We start from the raw sequence: 16,261 nt of genomic DNA on the forward strand, positions 1-16,261 counted from the left end.
ATTGTTGGAAGCTCCCGACAATGCTTGCTTCAATTCCGTCATGACCTTGTCCTGCCTTGAGAGATAGCCCATGATGGCCTTCTATTGCTCTCTCAAGATCCTTACTGTTTCCGCAACGTGTTCATTTTCCGCGTCATCGGGAGTTGGCTCCCATACATATCGGGGGTACTGTCCTCCACGAACCGGGGTTGCCTTTCCCCCTCGTTGCAGCTGTCACTGATTGAATTCGCGTGTTGAGGTAGGTCCTCATGTCCCTCAACTTTGTGTGCGATGTTGACATCATTAGCTGTCATTTTCGATTTTTGCTAAGAAACAAAGAATCAAACAAGTTAGTAATAGTTAGTAATAAATCCAAGGATCAACCTAATTACGTAACTGTCTAAGCCCCACGGTGGGCGCCAAAGTGTTTACCCGTAAAATAGTACAGCTGAATTTGTAACGTCGCTTATAGACAAGAGAATGAATTTGATCCAAAATGATAAATAAATTAGATTAAAAATAAGACTTAGCGATTATAATCGAAAGAAATAACAAGCCTGGCTCCGGGAGCAATGCCTCCGAGGATAGAAATAAGAGCAATGTAAAACATAGAGTAAAGTTATTTTTTTTAGCTTGAGAATAGAATATAGCATAAGGTTTGCCAAAGATTTCGTGTCTTACAATGGCTGTTGGGTCTACTATTTATAATTATACCTAGGGAAACAAGATCCTAGGATCAAGCCCCTTTTAAATGACAATAAAGAATGAAATGATGAATATGTAACGGCATGCCATGAATGCAAATATTCTTTACAACGGCTGCCCATTTAATGCCAGGGAATATTATTCATTGAATGTTATCTGATGGCAAGCATTTGATTTCGCTCACACTGATCATATTCCCTTCAGGGTCAGCCCGATGTCAATGACAGTTGTTGTTCCCGATACTGGTTACTACATGATTTACTTTCTACCTGTCTTCGGTTCCACATGTCACGTTGCCATTCGATCATTTTGATATAAATCAATTTTACCCTATACAATCCCTATTGTTATTGATGCCAAAAGCACCTGAATTTTCACTAAAATACACGAATTGCATAGAGTTAAGAGAACAAAATTAAGAGAACTGAAAACTGAGAGAACTAAAATTGGGAGTAGTCAAAAGCATGAGTTCTAAAATAACACCAATTGTTTACCTGTAAAACAATACAATTGAATTTATAGTATGGTTTATAGACAAGGGAATTGACATGATCCAAAAATGATAAAGAAATAGGAACAAAAATAAGATTAACGATTGAAATTAAAGAAGATGACAAGCCTGACTCTGAACTTAGTCTTTCCAAGAGAAAAGGTGAAAGCAACGATAAAGCTGTTTAGATCGTGCTTAAAATAGTAAATTATAGCTTTTGTGTGCAGAATGTTCAATGTCCTACAATGGTTGTTAATCCTGGTGTTTATAGTTATACTTAGGAAGACAAGATCCTAAAATCAAGCTCCTCTTGAATGAGAATAAAAACGCCATTGATGGGTGCATAACGACTGGCTTTGTATGCAGATATTCTCGGTAACGGCTGCTTATTAAATACTATCCGATGTCAAACCTTTGAATCTTTATTATCGGTGACGCAACTCAGTGTTACCGAAAAGTAGATGAGCATTCTTTTATTGGCGGGAAAGTTCTTGAATGGTCTCTGACACTTGAAGGGACGCACGTCTCCTCATATTTTATAACCCGAACACGTGTTGCCCCGTGATTCAGCAAGTATTTTTGCCGGTTTTCGAGGTAATCATGACCATGATTTTTGCCGTCTATAACTTCTCTGCTACTCATCATTTTTACTTCTTCACTTTCACTACTTTCACAACTCTGTCTCAATGTCACGATTCCAACCATAGGCCGTGATGGCGCCCAATGCTGCAGTTAGGCAAGCCAACAATTAATTAACACACCGATCGATAGTCCATTACATATTTTATAACAAGAGATGAAATAAATAAGCAAAATTTCTCTGTTTTCATAGATAAGTATTGATATTATATTAAATGTTTGAATGTGGTCGAAAATATAAATTCAGATATCATAACAAAAATACAACTAAGAACGAGAATGTAAATCCCCAAAATCCGGTATCACAACTGCATGAGCATCTACTAGAATACACAATACTGCTACAATAACTATCTGGAATAGAAAATAGAAAGAATACAGTAAATGAATAGAACGTGGACTCCATGTGCTGCGGATCATAACATGCAGAGTAGATCACTGCAAAGACTTCTCAGCAATTGCGCCTAAGTGCCAGTATGACCCCCAAACATACCTGTCACTATAACTGCACAATTAGTGCAGAAGTGTAGTATGAGTACGTAAATCAACATGTACCCAGTAAGTATCTAGCCTAAACTCGAAAAAGTAGTGACGAGGGGTCGACAATGACACTTATTAGTGTTCTGATAATCAAAGCACAATAAAAGTAGACATGTACGAAGCATAGCAAGTAAAAGCAACAAAACAGATTATATGTGTATCATACGATCCTCAACAATTGGGTAAATACGAAGTCCTCAATTACCGAATACTACCTCGAATGGAATATATATATATATATATATATATATATATATGACATATTGATGAATAAAACGTCAAATCTCAAGTCAGGAAGACTCATAGGTACGCTGACTCCTTATTGAATATTACGCACGATTCTACCGAGAGAGTATGATCCGATCCATAGATGCATCTCATAATACTGTAGAGGTCATATGGCATGATCCATATGGCGTGATCCATAATAGTACTGATGAGGCGTTCAGTCCGATCCTATAAGAATGACAAAATGTTTGACGGGTCATCAGCCCAACTCACGAATTTATGTGTGAGTTATGAACTCAAGAATCTTTTGGACAAATATGTACAACAGCAGAGGAATTCATAAGAGAAAGTGTAATTTTTGCAGCTAATCAAGTAGCACGTCAAGTTTCTAGAATAGCGAATTTAGATACTCACGCAAGTCCAGTCTCAAGCTAAAATATAAATTAAAGCATTTAAACAGGCAAGAATAACTCCAGTAGTACAATTAAAGCATGATGTGAGTCTACGCCTACCCGGACATTATCAAGAATCTAGCATGCGCACGAACACTCGTCATCTCTTACGTGCGAGCTCCTATAACACATAGAACATAACAAATATAGCACCTACGAGGGTAAATTCCCTATTATAAGGTTAGACAAGAGACTTACCTCACTCCAAAATCTGATAACCGGCTCCAACACCTCTCTAACACCTCAAACCAATGCCAAACGATCTGAAACTAGTCAAAGAATGTGCAAACCATCCAAATTGTACTTAAAGACTCGTAATTTAACAATTAGATACAATTCTGAACTCCACACACTGGGCCCATACGCCCGGATTCCGAATTTCTTTCGAAGATAAATATTACCCATAGCATTACGAACCCAAATATATGATTTATTCCCAATTTCAAGTCCAATTTCGTGTTTAAAACTAAAACAAATATCATTGATAGGTTTTCTTCCAAAATCTCATAATTTCTACAAATTTCTATGTTTAAATCCATATATAATCCATGTATTTAGCTCCAAATGAGTAGAAATCACTTACCTTGTGATAGATGATGAAAATGCCCCTTCAAAATCACCCCAAAATCGACTCCAATAAGAGAACTGAGATAAAAATGAGAGAAGTACCGATTTTCATTCTTATACACTACCCAAACATTGTTCTACGCGATCACAGAAGCACCCTCACAATCGCGAAGGGCAAACCAGTCTCGCCGAGAAATCCTCCTTTGCGAACGCGAAGTCCTCTCGTAATCGCGACCCTCAGCCGGCCACACCTACGTGAACGGGAGTTCAGCTCCGCAAACACGAAGGCCAAATCCTTCAGCCTCAGAAATTCATCTTCCTTGATCGCGAAAGCCCTTATGTGATCGCGTTGAACAACTTTTGACCAAGGCCAGCCTAAGTAACCTATCGCGTTCGCAACCCTCACCACATGAACGCGACGCACAACCCTATCACCTACCGCGATCGCGATACCCACTATCACAATCGCAAAGTAAAAAATTCTCCCCTTCTCCACAGAACACTCTGTGATTGCGAGACCCTCTCTGTGATCGCAATGCAGACCCCTGACACCCGAAGCCAACAACTGCAAATCAAAGAGAAATGGTTTGAAATCATCCCGAAACACACCTGAGGCCCCTGGGACCTCGTCCAATCATACCAAAAATTCCACATTTTTATCCAAACTTATCCAAAGGCCCAAAATGCCATGAAAAACATCAAACCAAGAATCTACAATCAAATCCTTCTATTTACTTCCATACCTTCAAACTTTGTCGAACGTGTTTGAATCACACTTAGACATTCCAGATCATGACCAAACTTCACACACAAGTTCCAATCAACTGAACAAACCTATCCAAGGTCTCGGAACACCAACTGGAGTCTGATAAATTTGACTCCAGGTCAAACTTAGTAAATTCAAAAACCATCAAAATGCAAACTTCCCACAATAAGCGTTGAATCGCTCCTGGACCATCTGATACTCAACCCAAAATATGCCCAAGTCTAAAATCACCTAAGAAACCCATAGGAACCTTCAAATATCGATTTTGAGGTCATTTATGCAAAAGTCAAATGTTATGCCCCGACCTCGGGGAGCGCGATCGGCACTCAACCGAGATAACCCAGCCAAGCAAGCCTGTACAATGCCTTCTATCCGAACTCACCCATGAATAAAGAGAAGATACATTTCATTAGTTAGAAAATGAGGAGGATCATGTAAACAACATCAATTCATTTTCATTAGTCACATCATTCTTAAGTCTCAAAATACAAACACTTTCATGGTTTGAAATGGGACATGTGGTACAAATACAACATCACTAGTTTGATCTTCCCAACACCAACATACTACCCACACTATGTCTACGGATCCTCTAATATATACTAAGGAGTATAATGATAGTGCCGACAATAAGGCCCCGGCTATACCTCAAAACTAAATACATAAGGAGCAAAAGATATACTACCCCGAAATGAAGTAGGGCTCACCAAGTCAGTTGGGAAGAGGGTGCACCGCTATCACTGATCAAAGTCGCCTGCTGTGGTACCACCTGCATCCATTAAAGATGCAGCGCTCCTGGCAAAAGGGGCGTTAGTGCATGTTGAATAGTACTAGTATGAAAACCAAACACCCCCTTCAAGGATTGGTAGTGCAACATGAATATGACGAATCATGGAAGCAATAAAACAGCTTAAATAGCCATTAAAAACCATAGCAAATTAATTTAAAGCGTTCAATAACATTTAAAAATTTCAAGTTGGGAATCCTCTATATGACCTTTACCATAATGCCACAATATCTACACAAAGTGGCCCCGCCGCCTCACCCTAATGTGTGCGGGTGGAGGTGTATTCACAATTACAATCTCTACACAAAGCAGCCCCGCCGCCTCACCCCATTGTGTGTGGGTGGAGGTGTATTCACAATCACAATCTTTATACAAAGAGGCCCTACCGCCACACCCAAATGTTTGCGGGTGGAGGTGTATTCACAATCACAATCTCTACACAAAGCAACCCTGCCGCCTCACCCCAATATGTGAGGGTGGAGGTGTATTCACAATCACACTTCGGATTCCAAAAACAATAATAGTTTGCACAAAAGATTTCTTTTCAAATCAACCATTTGGCACCTTTGGCCTTAACAAGTATAAGTTCATAAGATTTCATCATATGAGAAATAATAACTTGATCACATTGATTTCGTACAAAATTTTCTTCGCAAAAAGGGGTATAACATAATTAAGTGAAAATAGAAAATCATTAACACATGAGGGTTTGGACACGTTATGCAATTTGAGAATCAATTTACTAACTTGAATATCCCACCTCAACAGTGTTTCAAGTTCAAACTACACACGATGGAGTCTTGTAAGAATACGGGAATTCCGATGCTAGAATAAGAGTTTAGCCTTCATACCTCGAAAGAGACTTCTGTGGTGTAACAATAAAGTCCTGACACTCCTAACGATGCCAATCTATAGAAGAGGGGATAATTACAAGAACGGTTAGAGGTATTCGTATGGAAAGAGCTACTACAATGACAATCTTACCTTTACTCAACTAATTCAACAACAAAACCACCCAAGATTGTCCAACAACTTTCCCACAATACCTATTAGCTCATGCATGTGATATGTCTACTCTCATCACCCAGAATTAGAAATTGGAGAATTGGGGGAAGAAATCTTTTGATGAAATTCCACGGCTTAATCTAAGTTGAGTAATGAAATCCTTGAATCCCCCCTTTCTCTCTCTAAAATAGCTTTCTCTTCTCTCTAAAATACCAGATAACCCTTCAAATGACCCCTATTGCTAAATAAAATGAAATGGGGTTGGGTTATAAAATTTAAAAAATAAAGCCCCGATGCAAATCTGCGATCGCATATGCGACCACATAACACTTCTGCGGTCTGCAAAATAGACCGCATAATGGCCCTCCAGAACTGGGCATTTCTGTGTAGGTCTGCGATAGGTCTGCGGTCCGCAGACCAATTCTGCGGTCGCATAAAGGACCGCAGAACCTCCTTCCAAAATTTCTCATGCTGTCTTCTATGACGAATGTGCGGCCTGGGAAACGGTTATGCGGTCGCATAATGGGCCGCAAAATATCTTCCAAAATTTGGCCATTTCTTTACTTCGCTCTACGACGGATCTGAGGTCCGCGGATCAGTTCTGTGGTCCGCAGATCAGTTCTACGGTCGCATAATGGATGGCAAAAACGCCCTGTTCTGCAATAATTTTTCTTCAACCCCCTAACGCATTGTTCAACCCAAAAAGTCCGTACCGCGGCGAGCAAGCTTGCTGCGAAGAATTTCTACAACTCTCAAGTACATTAGACTACCTCGGCACCACGAAATCCTGGGTTTTAGGTGAAGTTCTTACGGGGCCTTACATCAAACCTTGGTCAACCTTTCCAACTTAAAGCTTCTGAATTGAGAATTATTCTTCCAAATCAACTCCAAATCTCTCAAAAATGAAACCAACTACACATGAAAGTCATAATAAATAAAGTGAATCTACTCATGGTCTCTAACCACCAAACGATAGGTTATTGCTTAAAACCATTGGTCGGGCCGTTACATTCTCCTCCACTTAAACGTATGTTCGTCCTCGAACGTGCCAAAAATTATTCACAAGCTTCCAAATCACTGTGTAACTCATCATGCACATACTCGTGCCACCTAAATTCACATAAGCACATTAGCACAACCACGATCGATGATCCTTCCTGCTACCTTAGCCCACAAGCCTTAGAAAAATTCTAACATCCGAAATTTCCTATTTGGTCCGATTCTTGCATACCTACAATGTATCACCCTCAACATGTTGTACCAAAGCATATTCATACACCCAAGTTGTAACCGCACAATATACCGCATAGCTCATATCCTATAGTAATACCTTCCAACCACAATAGCAGCAAATTTTCGAACCCGATACTTGTAATATACCTCATGACACATAAAAGCCCTGTTCCAACTCTTGCAACACTCCAATGATTAAAGAGATGTGCAAAAACTCATAGCTACATGTCAAATCAATAAATCACGGAGTTCCTCCGCTCGATAGGAACCATTACTCTATTCTGAACTGATTAGCGACATTCCTCCTCCAAACATACATTATATCAATCCGATTGCACTAATTCCAGGTCTAACAATCTCGTCTCACCCAGTACAAGCAGCTCGGCCAAAGAGCCATATCAAACACCATCTAAAATATCATATGACGTGATCTATGAGTCAAACAAGCCACAACTTCAATATGACTACTTAGGAAAGGAAACCCAAGTACAGAACTATCTAGCCCGCGTAACGAATAAAACAACCAAATAAATTCTATGACTCTATCCCATAGAGGAGAAACAAAATACATAAAATAAGTGTAAGGAATCGTACCCAACATCTCACCATTGTTGCCCTGTGTTAAGCAAAGTGAGTTTACTACGCTTCAGGACATGTTATTCAGTCTCATGGAACTAAACTCTTAGATGCAGCATGCAGCCACCTCCATCCATTAGCACATCTGCCCCAGATGCACGCTTAGCCTGGCGTGAAACCCGATCCATAGATGATATTATTGCAGCGTGCAACCCGATCCAAACATCATTTATGTGGCGGCGTGCCACCCGATCCACACATAATAATCTGCGAATGCCCATCGAGCCAAAATGCTCATACTCACTAGACACACGTACATCAACCACAAGCATGCCAAGTGCATAAACATAACACTAGGGAGATGGATAGCATAATGCGCGTACGAAAAAAGACCAAGCACGACTAAGGAGCAATAAACATACATGCATCTCGAGAGCCATCTCGCTCATATAACACCATATAACCTATATAGGACCACAACACGCATGTGAATAATCAAGCGCCTCACAACCCACATAACATAAAAGAGTAACACATAAAATAGATGATGACATGAATAACATCCATCATGCCCGAATACTCATCCATAGGCAAATGTTGTGCCTAATAAACATATCCGATATGGTGTAGAATATACATTCACATTAGGCTTGCAAATGGACCTCTAAACCGATTCCGAATATCTCAAAATAAGTAAATATTCTCTCAAGATCCATAATGACCCCATCCTTGACACATACAATCAGCCGTTAAATCCTGAACAAACTTCCATAGTCCACAACCAAAGGAATAATGCGTCTCTCAAACATAAACTCCCCAATCTACGACAGCACCAAAACCTCCATACCTAATCTCAATCTCTCCCACTTGACACATGACACCTACACAATCATCCCATGGGAGATACTTCCACAACCTTCCGCAACAAGTAACAAAATTTGTACATCTATGGCTACCAACCATGCCATTTCTCTAATGCTAATCAAGAATCCGCAAGTCAATACACAATGCCTCTTCCGCGGAACACATTCTCAGGCCATACTAAAATAGCGCCAGTAGATTTTGAACATCTGAAATCTCCCCCGCTCCTTCAAACTCGTGACATCCCTGTCAAAACTGAGCCGCAACATTTATTTCCACAACGCTCACTACACTTATCATGTTGTTACGAGAGAATACAATAATTTCATCATAAATCCTGAACCATAAGTAGAATAAGCACTTCATCGGCTAGAAACCTTTCACATAACTCATTTCAGGAGAAAAATCACAACACACAACCAACATCCCATAACCGCTAAAGACACAAACCTCAAGTCATGGTCGAAACCGTCATAAACTCTTTGGGACCCATCTGCACATAACCAAGCCATCATGACTAAATCCCTCTAAATCAATCGAGTCACACAGACTACCAAACCCATAAGTATAGCCATGAAGCACTTGTATTGCCTTATCATATTGAAGGAATCGATCATCTCCCTTACCATAATGATCCAAGCCAGTGCTAAACTTGCCACTTCAGATTTTTCCTCTTGGCTTGCTTTCATAATAATACTTCTCTTTTCCAGCACATGATGGATCTCAATCAACACTCGTTTCGAGTGACCCCAACTCGCAATACCACACCGCCTTAATACCCGTAAGCCTTTTTATACCATCTCATGCACTCTATAGTACTTCCAACTGATACGCTCGTTCCGAAGAGACCTGCGGACCCAAAACTGTTTCTTCCATCTCTCTAACATCGCACTACGGACCCAGTAATAACATAGAAATACTCCAAGACTCTTTCACACTCCGCTGCAAAACTTAATCTTTAGCCACACAACGAAGCTGAAAATCATTAGGCACCACACCTTAAATCTTGAACCCACTAGAACCATTGTTGAATGTCGCCCACTCTAAGCTAGTCCCAAATATATAACCAAATGACTAGTGCTCCGTTAGCACATGGATACTCCAAAAGAAGCAACTGAATGAATCTTTTCTTTTGCACATCACATTCATAAAGAAATAACAAATCTGAGGCATTCCACAACCTTCACTTATCAATAATGTACCAAATTTCTTGTACCAAATTTCTTGTATCATTATGGTGAAATGTAGAACACATCCATCATATTTCTTGCTGGAATTATCCCTGATGTCCTCTTCCTTAGTCATATCTATCCATAATATACCAACATCCAGAAACTACAAAAACACATTACCAGGTGACCCAAACATCGATGGTAGGTTCCACTACTTGGCTTTAAGCCACAATCACAAAATCCAAGGACTCACAATGACTTCTCCTCCTAGCTACCATGATCTCACACTGTTACTCAACCAAATTTCTCATAAGTTCTTGTTTCACTAATCATAACACCTCCAAATTATCAGCCCCAAATGCACACTTAACCTCATGATAGTCGCGCCACATTCTTCAAGTGATCCAGGCCCGCATCATAGTACATGCCTTCCGTTGGATAGAAGGTAAAACTCTTCATACGAACCTCATAAGAAATCATGCTACCCCTAACCTTCTCACATGAGATAGCCCACCTGTGTAACCCTATATCGACATCCTCCAACGACATTGCCATGGTTATAACCACTATGAAATCAGTTAATCCTCTTGAGTCCACACTCATCCACCCGTTGTAAGAGTCCGTTCATTCCATTAACATCAACTGAAGGTCCAACAATACGCTTAAAACTCGAAGCTATATTGCAGCCTCAAACGATAATCAAGTATTCACATTCCTCTACATTCCAAACAAACTCTTTTCGTCATATTCGAACTTCCTAAGTATAGAATCCACCATCTCTATTGAAATACACAATCTTGGTCATTTGTCCACCATGACCCAAATCACACTAAGCTTTCTCAAAGGATGTGGCTACCCTACCACAAAATCCATACGACACGCTGCCACTTCACCTATGGTCTAGCCAGCTTCCAAAGCAAACTACTCGATCTCTTTTGCCCATACTTGACCTACTAAGGATTCAACCACCACGAGACATACCCGATAATAACCTTTTCATCATCCGCCACCAACCATACTGCCTCAAATCACGATCCATCTCCATAGCACCCAATCAAATAGAATGCCATCAACTCTAAGCCTCCTCTAAGATCATCTCCTTCGAGCCATCAACACTGGAAACACTGCTTCATCTTGAAGTCGCAACACATTATCATCTCCAATAACCATTTTTTAAACACCACTCGCAACATTGTACCCTCAATGAAAACAAAATGAATATCATCATACTGACGAGCCTTAGTGCATTCAACAAGGATGACCGCATAACAACACAAGCAAAAACCTACCAACTTCAGAAATACCCAATCTCGTAACCCGTCAGCCAAAACCTAAACATTTATAGCCCAAATGCCTCTCTCGCATTGGAATAAATACCGAACTCCCAATAACGAATCGAATAATCCTCCTCCCAAGGCATTCCCTGCCATGACACATTAGGAACACCCTACCATTTACACCAACACTGCGTGATAATAACACAAGGAACATCACAATACATCATGTATAGCCCTGAACCCGTGGCAACACCAACACTGGACTAAAATGACTGAACACCCCCCCACAAGACGACGATAGTATTCTTTCTTCATAACACTGGGAAAACATCTTGCACCACATCTATAGCACCACCACAATTCGTCGGTGCCCAACTGATATCGAATGTTTGATATCGCGTTCGAATGAGTAGGAAGGAATTGAAGACATAAGCTTCAACCGAAATCAAGTCGCATGATAAGGAATCAAGAAGGGAATATATCCTAATAGTCCTATATCATCTCAAAGATAAGTACAAACATCTCCGTATTAATTCACAAGACTCTACTAGATTTGCTCAAGACTCGTGAGACCTAAGTGAACCTAGTCCTCTGATACCAAGCTGTCACGACCCAATTCCCACCATAGGTCATGATGGCGCCCAGTGTTGCCGTTAGGCAAGACAACAATTATTAACACATCGATCAATAATCCATAACATATTTTATAACAAGCAAAGAAATAAATAAGCAAAATTTTTCTATTTTCATAGATAAGTATTGATATTATATAAATGTTCAAACGTGGTCAAAAATATAAATTCAGATATCATAACATAAATACAACCAAGAACAAGAATCTCAATCCCCAAAACTGTTACACCCCATGTTTTTATGCTTAAAAGTATGTCGTAAGTCAACCGATGTAAGCTCGGAAATGAGATCACTTTTGAAAGTATATAAATTAAATTAGTTATGTTACCTTGGATCTTACAAATAATTAATATCGTGAAAAATAAGTACAAAGAGGGTTGGAAGGCTTAGAAGCTAAATGAATAGGAGAAAATAAGTTTTGTCGAAAGTCGACAAGTTAGGAATGTTATAACCTATACTTTGGGGTGAGACTAGGGTGCTTAACATGATATGAAGGTTATTTGATGAGTTATTTTAGTCATATGATAGTCGGGTGTTAAGTTTTGAAGTCAAGCGAGTTGTGGAACAAAAGTCATCACAAGTTACATTCATAAGTTTTACTGACATTTGAGTCTAATATCACTGAGCTTTTCTCCTAATATACTCGGAGTTCTAGGGTGATAAATCGAAAAAATTCTATGAGACTAGTTTTCAAATAATTAAACCATTCGTTAATGTGACATTGGGATAGATAGATATTCGCGTTTTCATGAGACTGCGCAAGCTGCTCCCTATGGGGCCCACTTAGGCGGTGAACGACCCTTGAACATTTTAAAGTGGTTGGAAGGCTCATTTTTGGTCAATTTCGACCAAGGAAAGTTACCAAACTCTCTCAACACTTCTATAACATTTCTCCAAGGTTCCAAGTCGAATCCAAGGTGGTTTTACCTAAACCTAACCTCAAATGTTAGCCTAAGTGAAGAAAGGAGTCTATATGGTGTTGTGATGTCATTAAGGGTGCTTGTAAGCTAACAAAAGCTTTGGTTCAAGTTGTTTCGGATTATTTAAGGTAAGTATAACACCCTATTGCTTGTGCTTAATCTTATCCATGTGTTGGTTATGTTATTTGGATGAAGAGTTTCAAGATAGAACTTGAAGTGTTATAAGAAGTTGCTATCTGTTATTGGACATGGGGAATAGCTTGGTTATAATGTTTTTATTATTTTTATTCTTTTCAATATGTTGAGTATGTTGATGATGTTGTAATTAGGAGAAGAAGCGACCACACAATACCTAGAAGTTATTTATGTTGTTGTTATATCTGGTTGGGGTGTTTGATGTTACTTTTATGATGGATATAAGGTTGGAATATCATGTCAATATATATGTTTATATTCTGGAATTGTTGATCATGCTGTAAGTACAGGGGATAAGGGAGAAAGAGTTTTGGTTTGGTTTCAATTCAAGCTTACCGCTTGTCGTGTTAAATGGTAGTTCCGTTGGTGACGTTTTTGCACTTGTTGTGTAGATTGATTTGTGTTGTTGGGTTGTTGGCTGTGTCGTGGTGCTGAATGTATATAGTTTAAGGTTGTATGTGTTCTTGTTATTTTTATGGACTTGGGAAAAGCAAGAAAAACAAGGGAGATGCTGCCCGTTTTAATATAAATTAAGCTTGTCGTTCCTTGTACGATAGTTGCATCTTTCGTAGCTTAACGATAGCATTATTATTGTTGCTTTAGATTAAATTGTGAAGAGACGAGTTCAATGTGGTTATGGACCGATTGTGATAAGGTATGTTAAGGCTAAACCTTTCTTTCATTTTGGCATGATCCTATAGCTATATGCATTTGATAACGAGACATAAAGAGAAGTTCATACTCCCGAATTTATATACATTATCCTAGTCTCATAAGTTATAGTATTCTCCCTTATCGGGACTTCATATTCAGTTTAGTTTTGTCTTTATTCAGTCAAGAGAGCAGAGGGTCTATATATATATGCAGTATTACACTATTTTCACCACCATCGAGCTATAATCGGTGGGCAGGCCCCTATTGGGCAACCTCTGAGCTATAATCGGTGGGCAGGCCCCTATTGGGCAACCTCTGATCAGATAGTAAGTTATATACCGAGCCTACTATGGCTGAGTGCATATGAGCGAGCCTAGAATGGCCAAGATGCCAAGCCTAGTATGGCCGAGCTCCTATGAGCGAGCCTACTACGGCCGAGCAGTTACATGTACCAAGACATATAGGGTCGGACAACTATTTTACTTACTATATTGAGAGATTTGAGTCAGTATCAGCAGGTAAGCATATCTTTAGATCATCTTTGACTCCCAGTTACTTTCAGTTATTATATTATCAGTTCTGTTTTAGCTTTCAGTTATTCTATTGCCTTACATACTTGGTATATTATTTTGTAATGACTTCCCTTTTGCCCTGGACGCTGCATTTCATGCCTGCAGGTCCTGATAGACAACCAGATTGACCTTGTTACTAGAAAGAACTAAGCATCAACTTGATCGATAAACTCCAATCCCCCCGGAGTTACCAAGTTTAGACTTTGGAGTCCATTTTGTATATACAGGTTTAATAGGTAGCTCGAGGCCATGTTCTAACCATGATATAGTTTTGTTATCTCTAGAGGCTTGTAGATGAGTCGTGTATATTTTGTATGTTAGTATTGTGGGTTTGCCAGCCCTGTGTGCATGTTTAGTTTGGTATTACTGGTTGTAGACGTTCATGGTAGCCTCGTTGGCCTACACAGTTATGTATATGAGATTTTGGGTATGTCTACCCCTCGGATGAGATAGACGATATTTTTAGATGATTCAGAATATGGCCTCATCGGCCTTGATTGGTATTCTCATCTTGTAGGTAGGCCTCATTGGCCTAAGTTGATGGCTCCCCCTCCAGAGTTTGGGGCGTGACAAACTTGGTATCAGAGCAGTTATGTCCTAGGGAGTCTACAAGCCGCATCTGGTAGAGTCTTGTTTATAGATGTGTTGTGCACCACATTATATAAATAGGAAGCTACAAGGCATTTAGGAGCCTGTTACCCTTCTTTCAAATCCAAATCGTGTTATATAGCAGAGTTATAATTGTTTGAGCCAGGACTTATGTTTGCTAATGATACAAAGTTGCTTACAATTAGAAAGATTACATCTAGCTAGAGGGCTAATACAACAACAACCAAGGGCAGTAGTTGAGAAAGTCCATGACGATGTGGCCCAGTATGAGGCCCTATCAGATCGTGCATACTGGATGTGCAAATTTCCTGCTTAACACCCTAAGACGGGAATATCTAACACACCCCTCCAATAGCAGGCCTTGGGAGTATCAGAAGGTAAAAGTATAAGTTTCAACGGGTAAAAGAAGCAAGGTGAAGAAGGGTACGGGTTACCCAGTTAGTGAAGATTATAAGTATTTACAATTCAGATAGAAAAATATAAGCATTCTGAGTTACCTTCAATAATAACAATGGTATGTACAATTGGGAACAACCATCTCAGTTATGCCCTATGGGAGCTAACATATATAGTTTAAGAGAGGATGGGATATCATGATCCAGTTGGGGCTAGAGTAACCCAAAATGGTGGATGGATTGTTAGCATTAGCTGACATTTCCGAAGGATATTGTAAACATGATAATAGTTCTCCTTGTGAGACACCCAGGTGGTGCACTCTAGAAAAGTACAGTCAGATATAAATACTAGAATGTTCAGAAAATTGAGAATATAGGCACTGGAATCCCAGAAGGGATAAATATTTACCTTAGTATGACTCCCGTCCCTAGTAAAGAGATAATGTTAGGCAACCCGAAGAGCCTGTGAGATGGAGCAAGGGAAGCTAAAGCGAAAGAATGTTTCGTTGAAGTTTTCAAAATAAAGTGATAGATAGAAATATTAGCAGGAGAATAAGAAGAGAGTAAATGAAGCATTATGACTAAGATGTGATAAATGGGTGATAATGGTAAATCAAAATATGATAGGATGATAGAGTCTATAGTCAAGTGAAGGAAAAGACAAGAGGAGAACCTTGAGACAATAAAAGAGTATATGCCATAAAGTCATATCCTTATTTCGAGAAATGAGTTGGTGACTCCAACATGATTACCAGAAGGCTAAGTTAGACCCCACAGAGTAATAGAAATTAGTATTGGCTAGTAAACAAGATATAATAGAAATGAATTAGTGACCGAAGGATTTGATAATAGTTGACATCGTGAGAATTTTAGAGATCGTATTCCGGCAATAATAGAATGGACAATATAAGAATAACATTTAAAGGTCATCTAGGAAGACACTTCCCTAAAGCAAGCACTGTGAGAAGAGTTAAGCTTAAGGGACTAAGTGTGCCAGTTACAGTTG

The sequence above is a fragment of the Nicotiana tabacum genome, chromosome 23 (genome assembly GCF_000715075.1).
Source record: "Nicotiana tabacum cultivar K326 chromosome 23, ASM71507v2, whole genome shotgun sequence".
In the NCBI taxonomy this organism is placed as follows: domain Eukaryota; kingdom Viridiplantae; phylum Streptophyta; class Magnoliopsida; order Solanales; family Solanaceae; genus Nicotiana; species Nicotiana tabacum.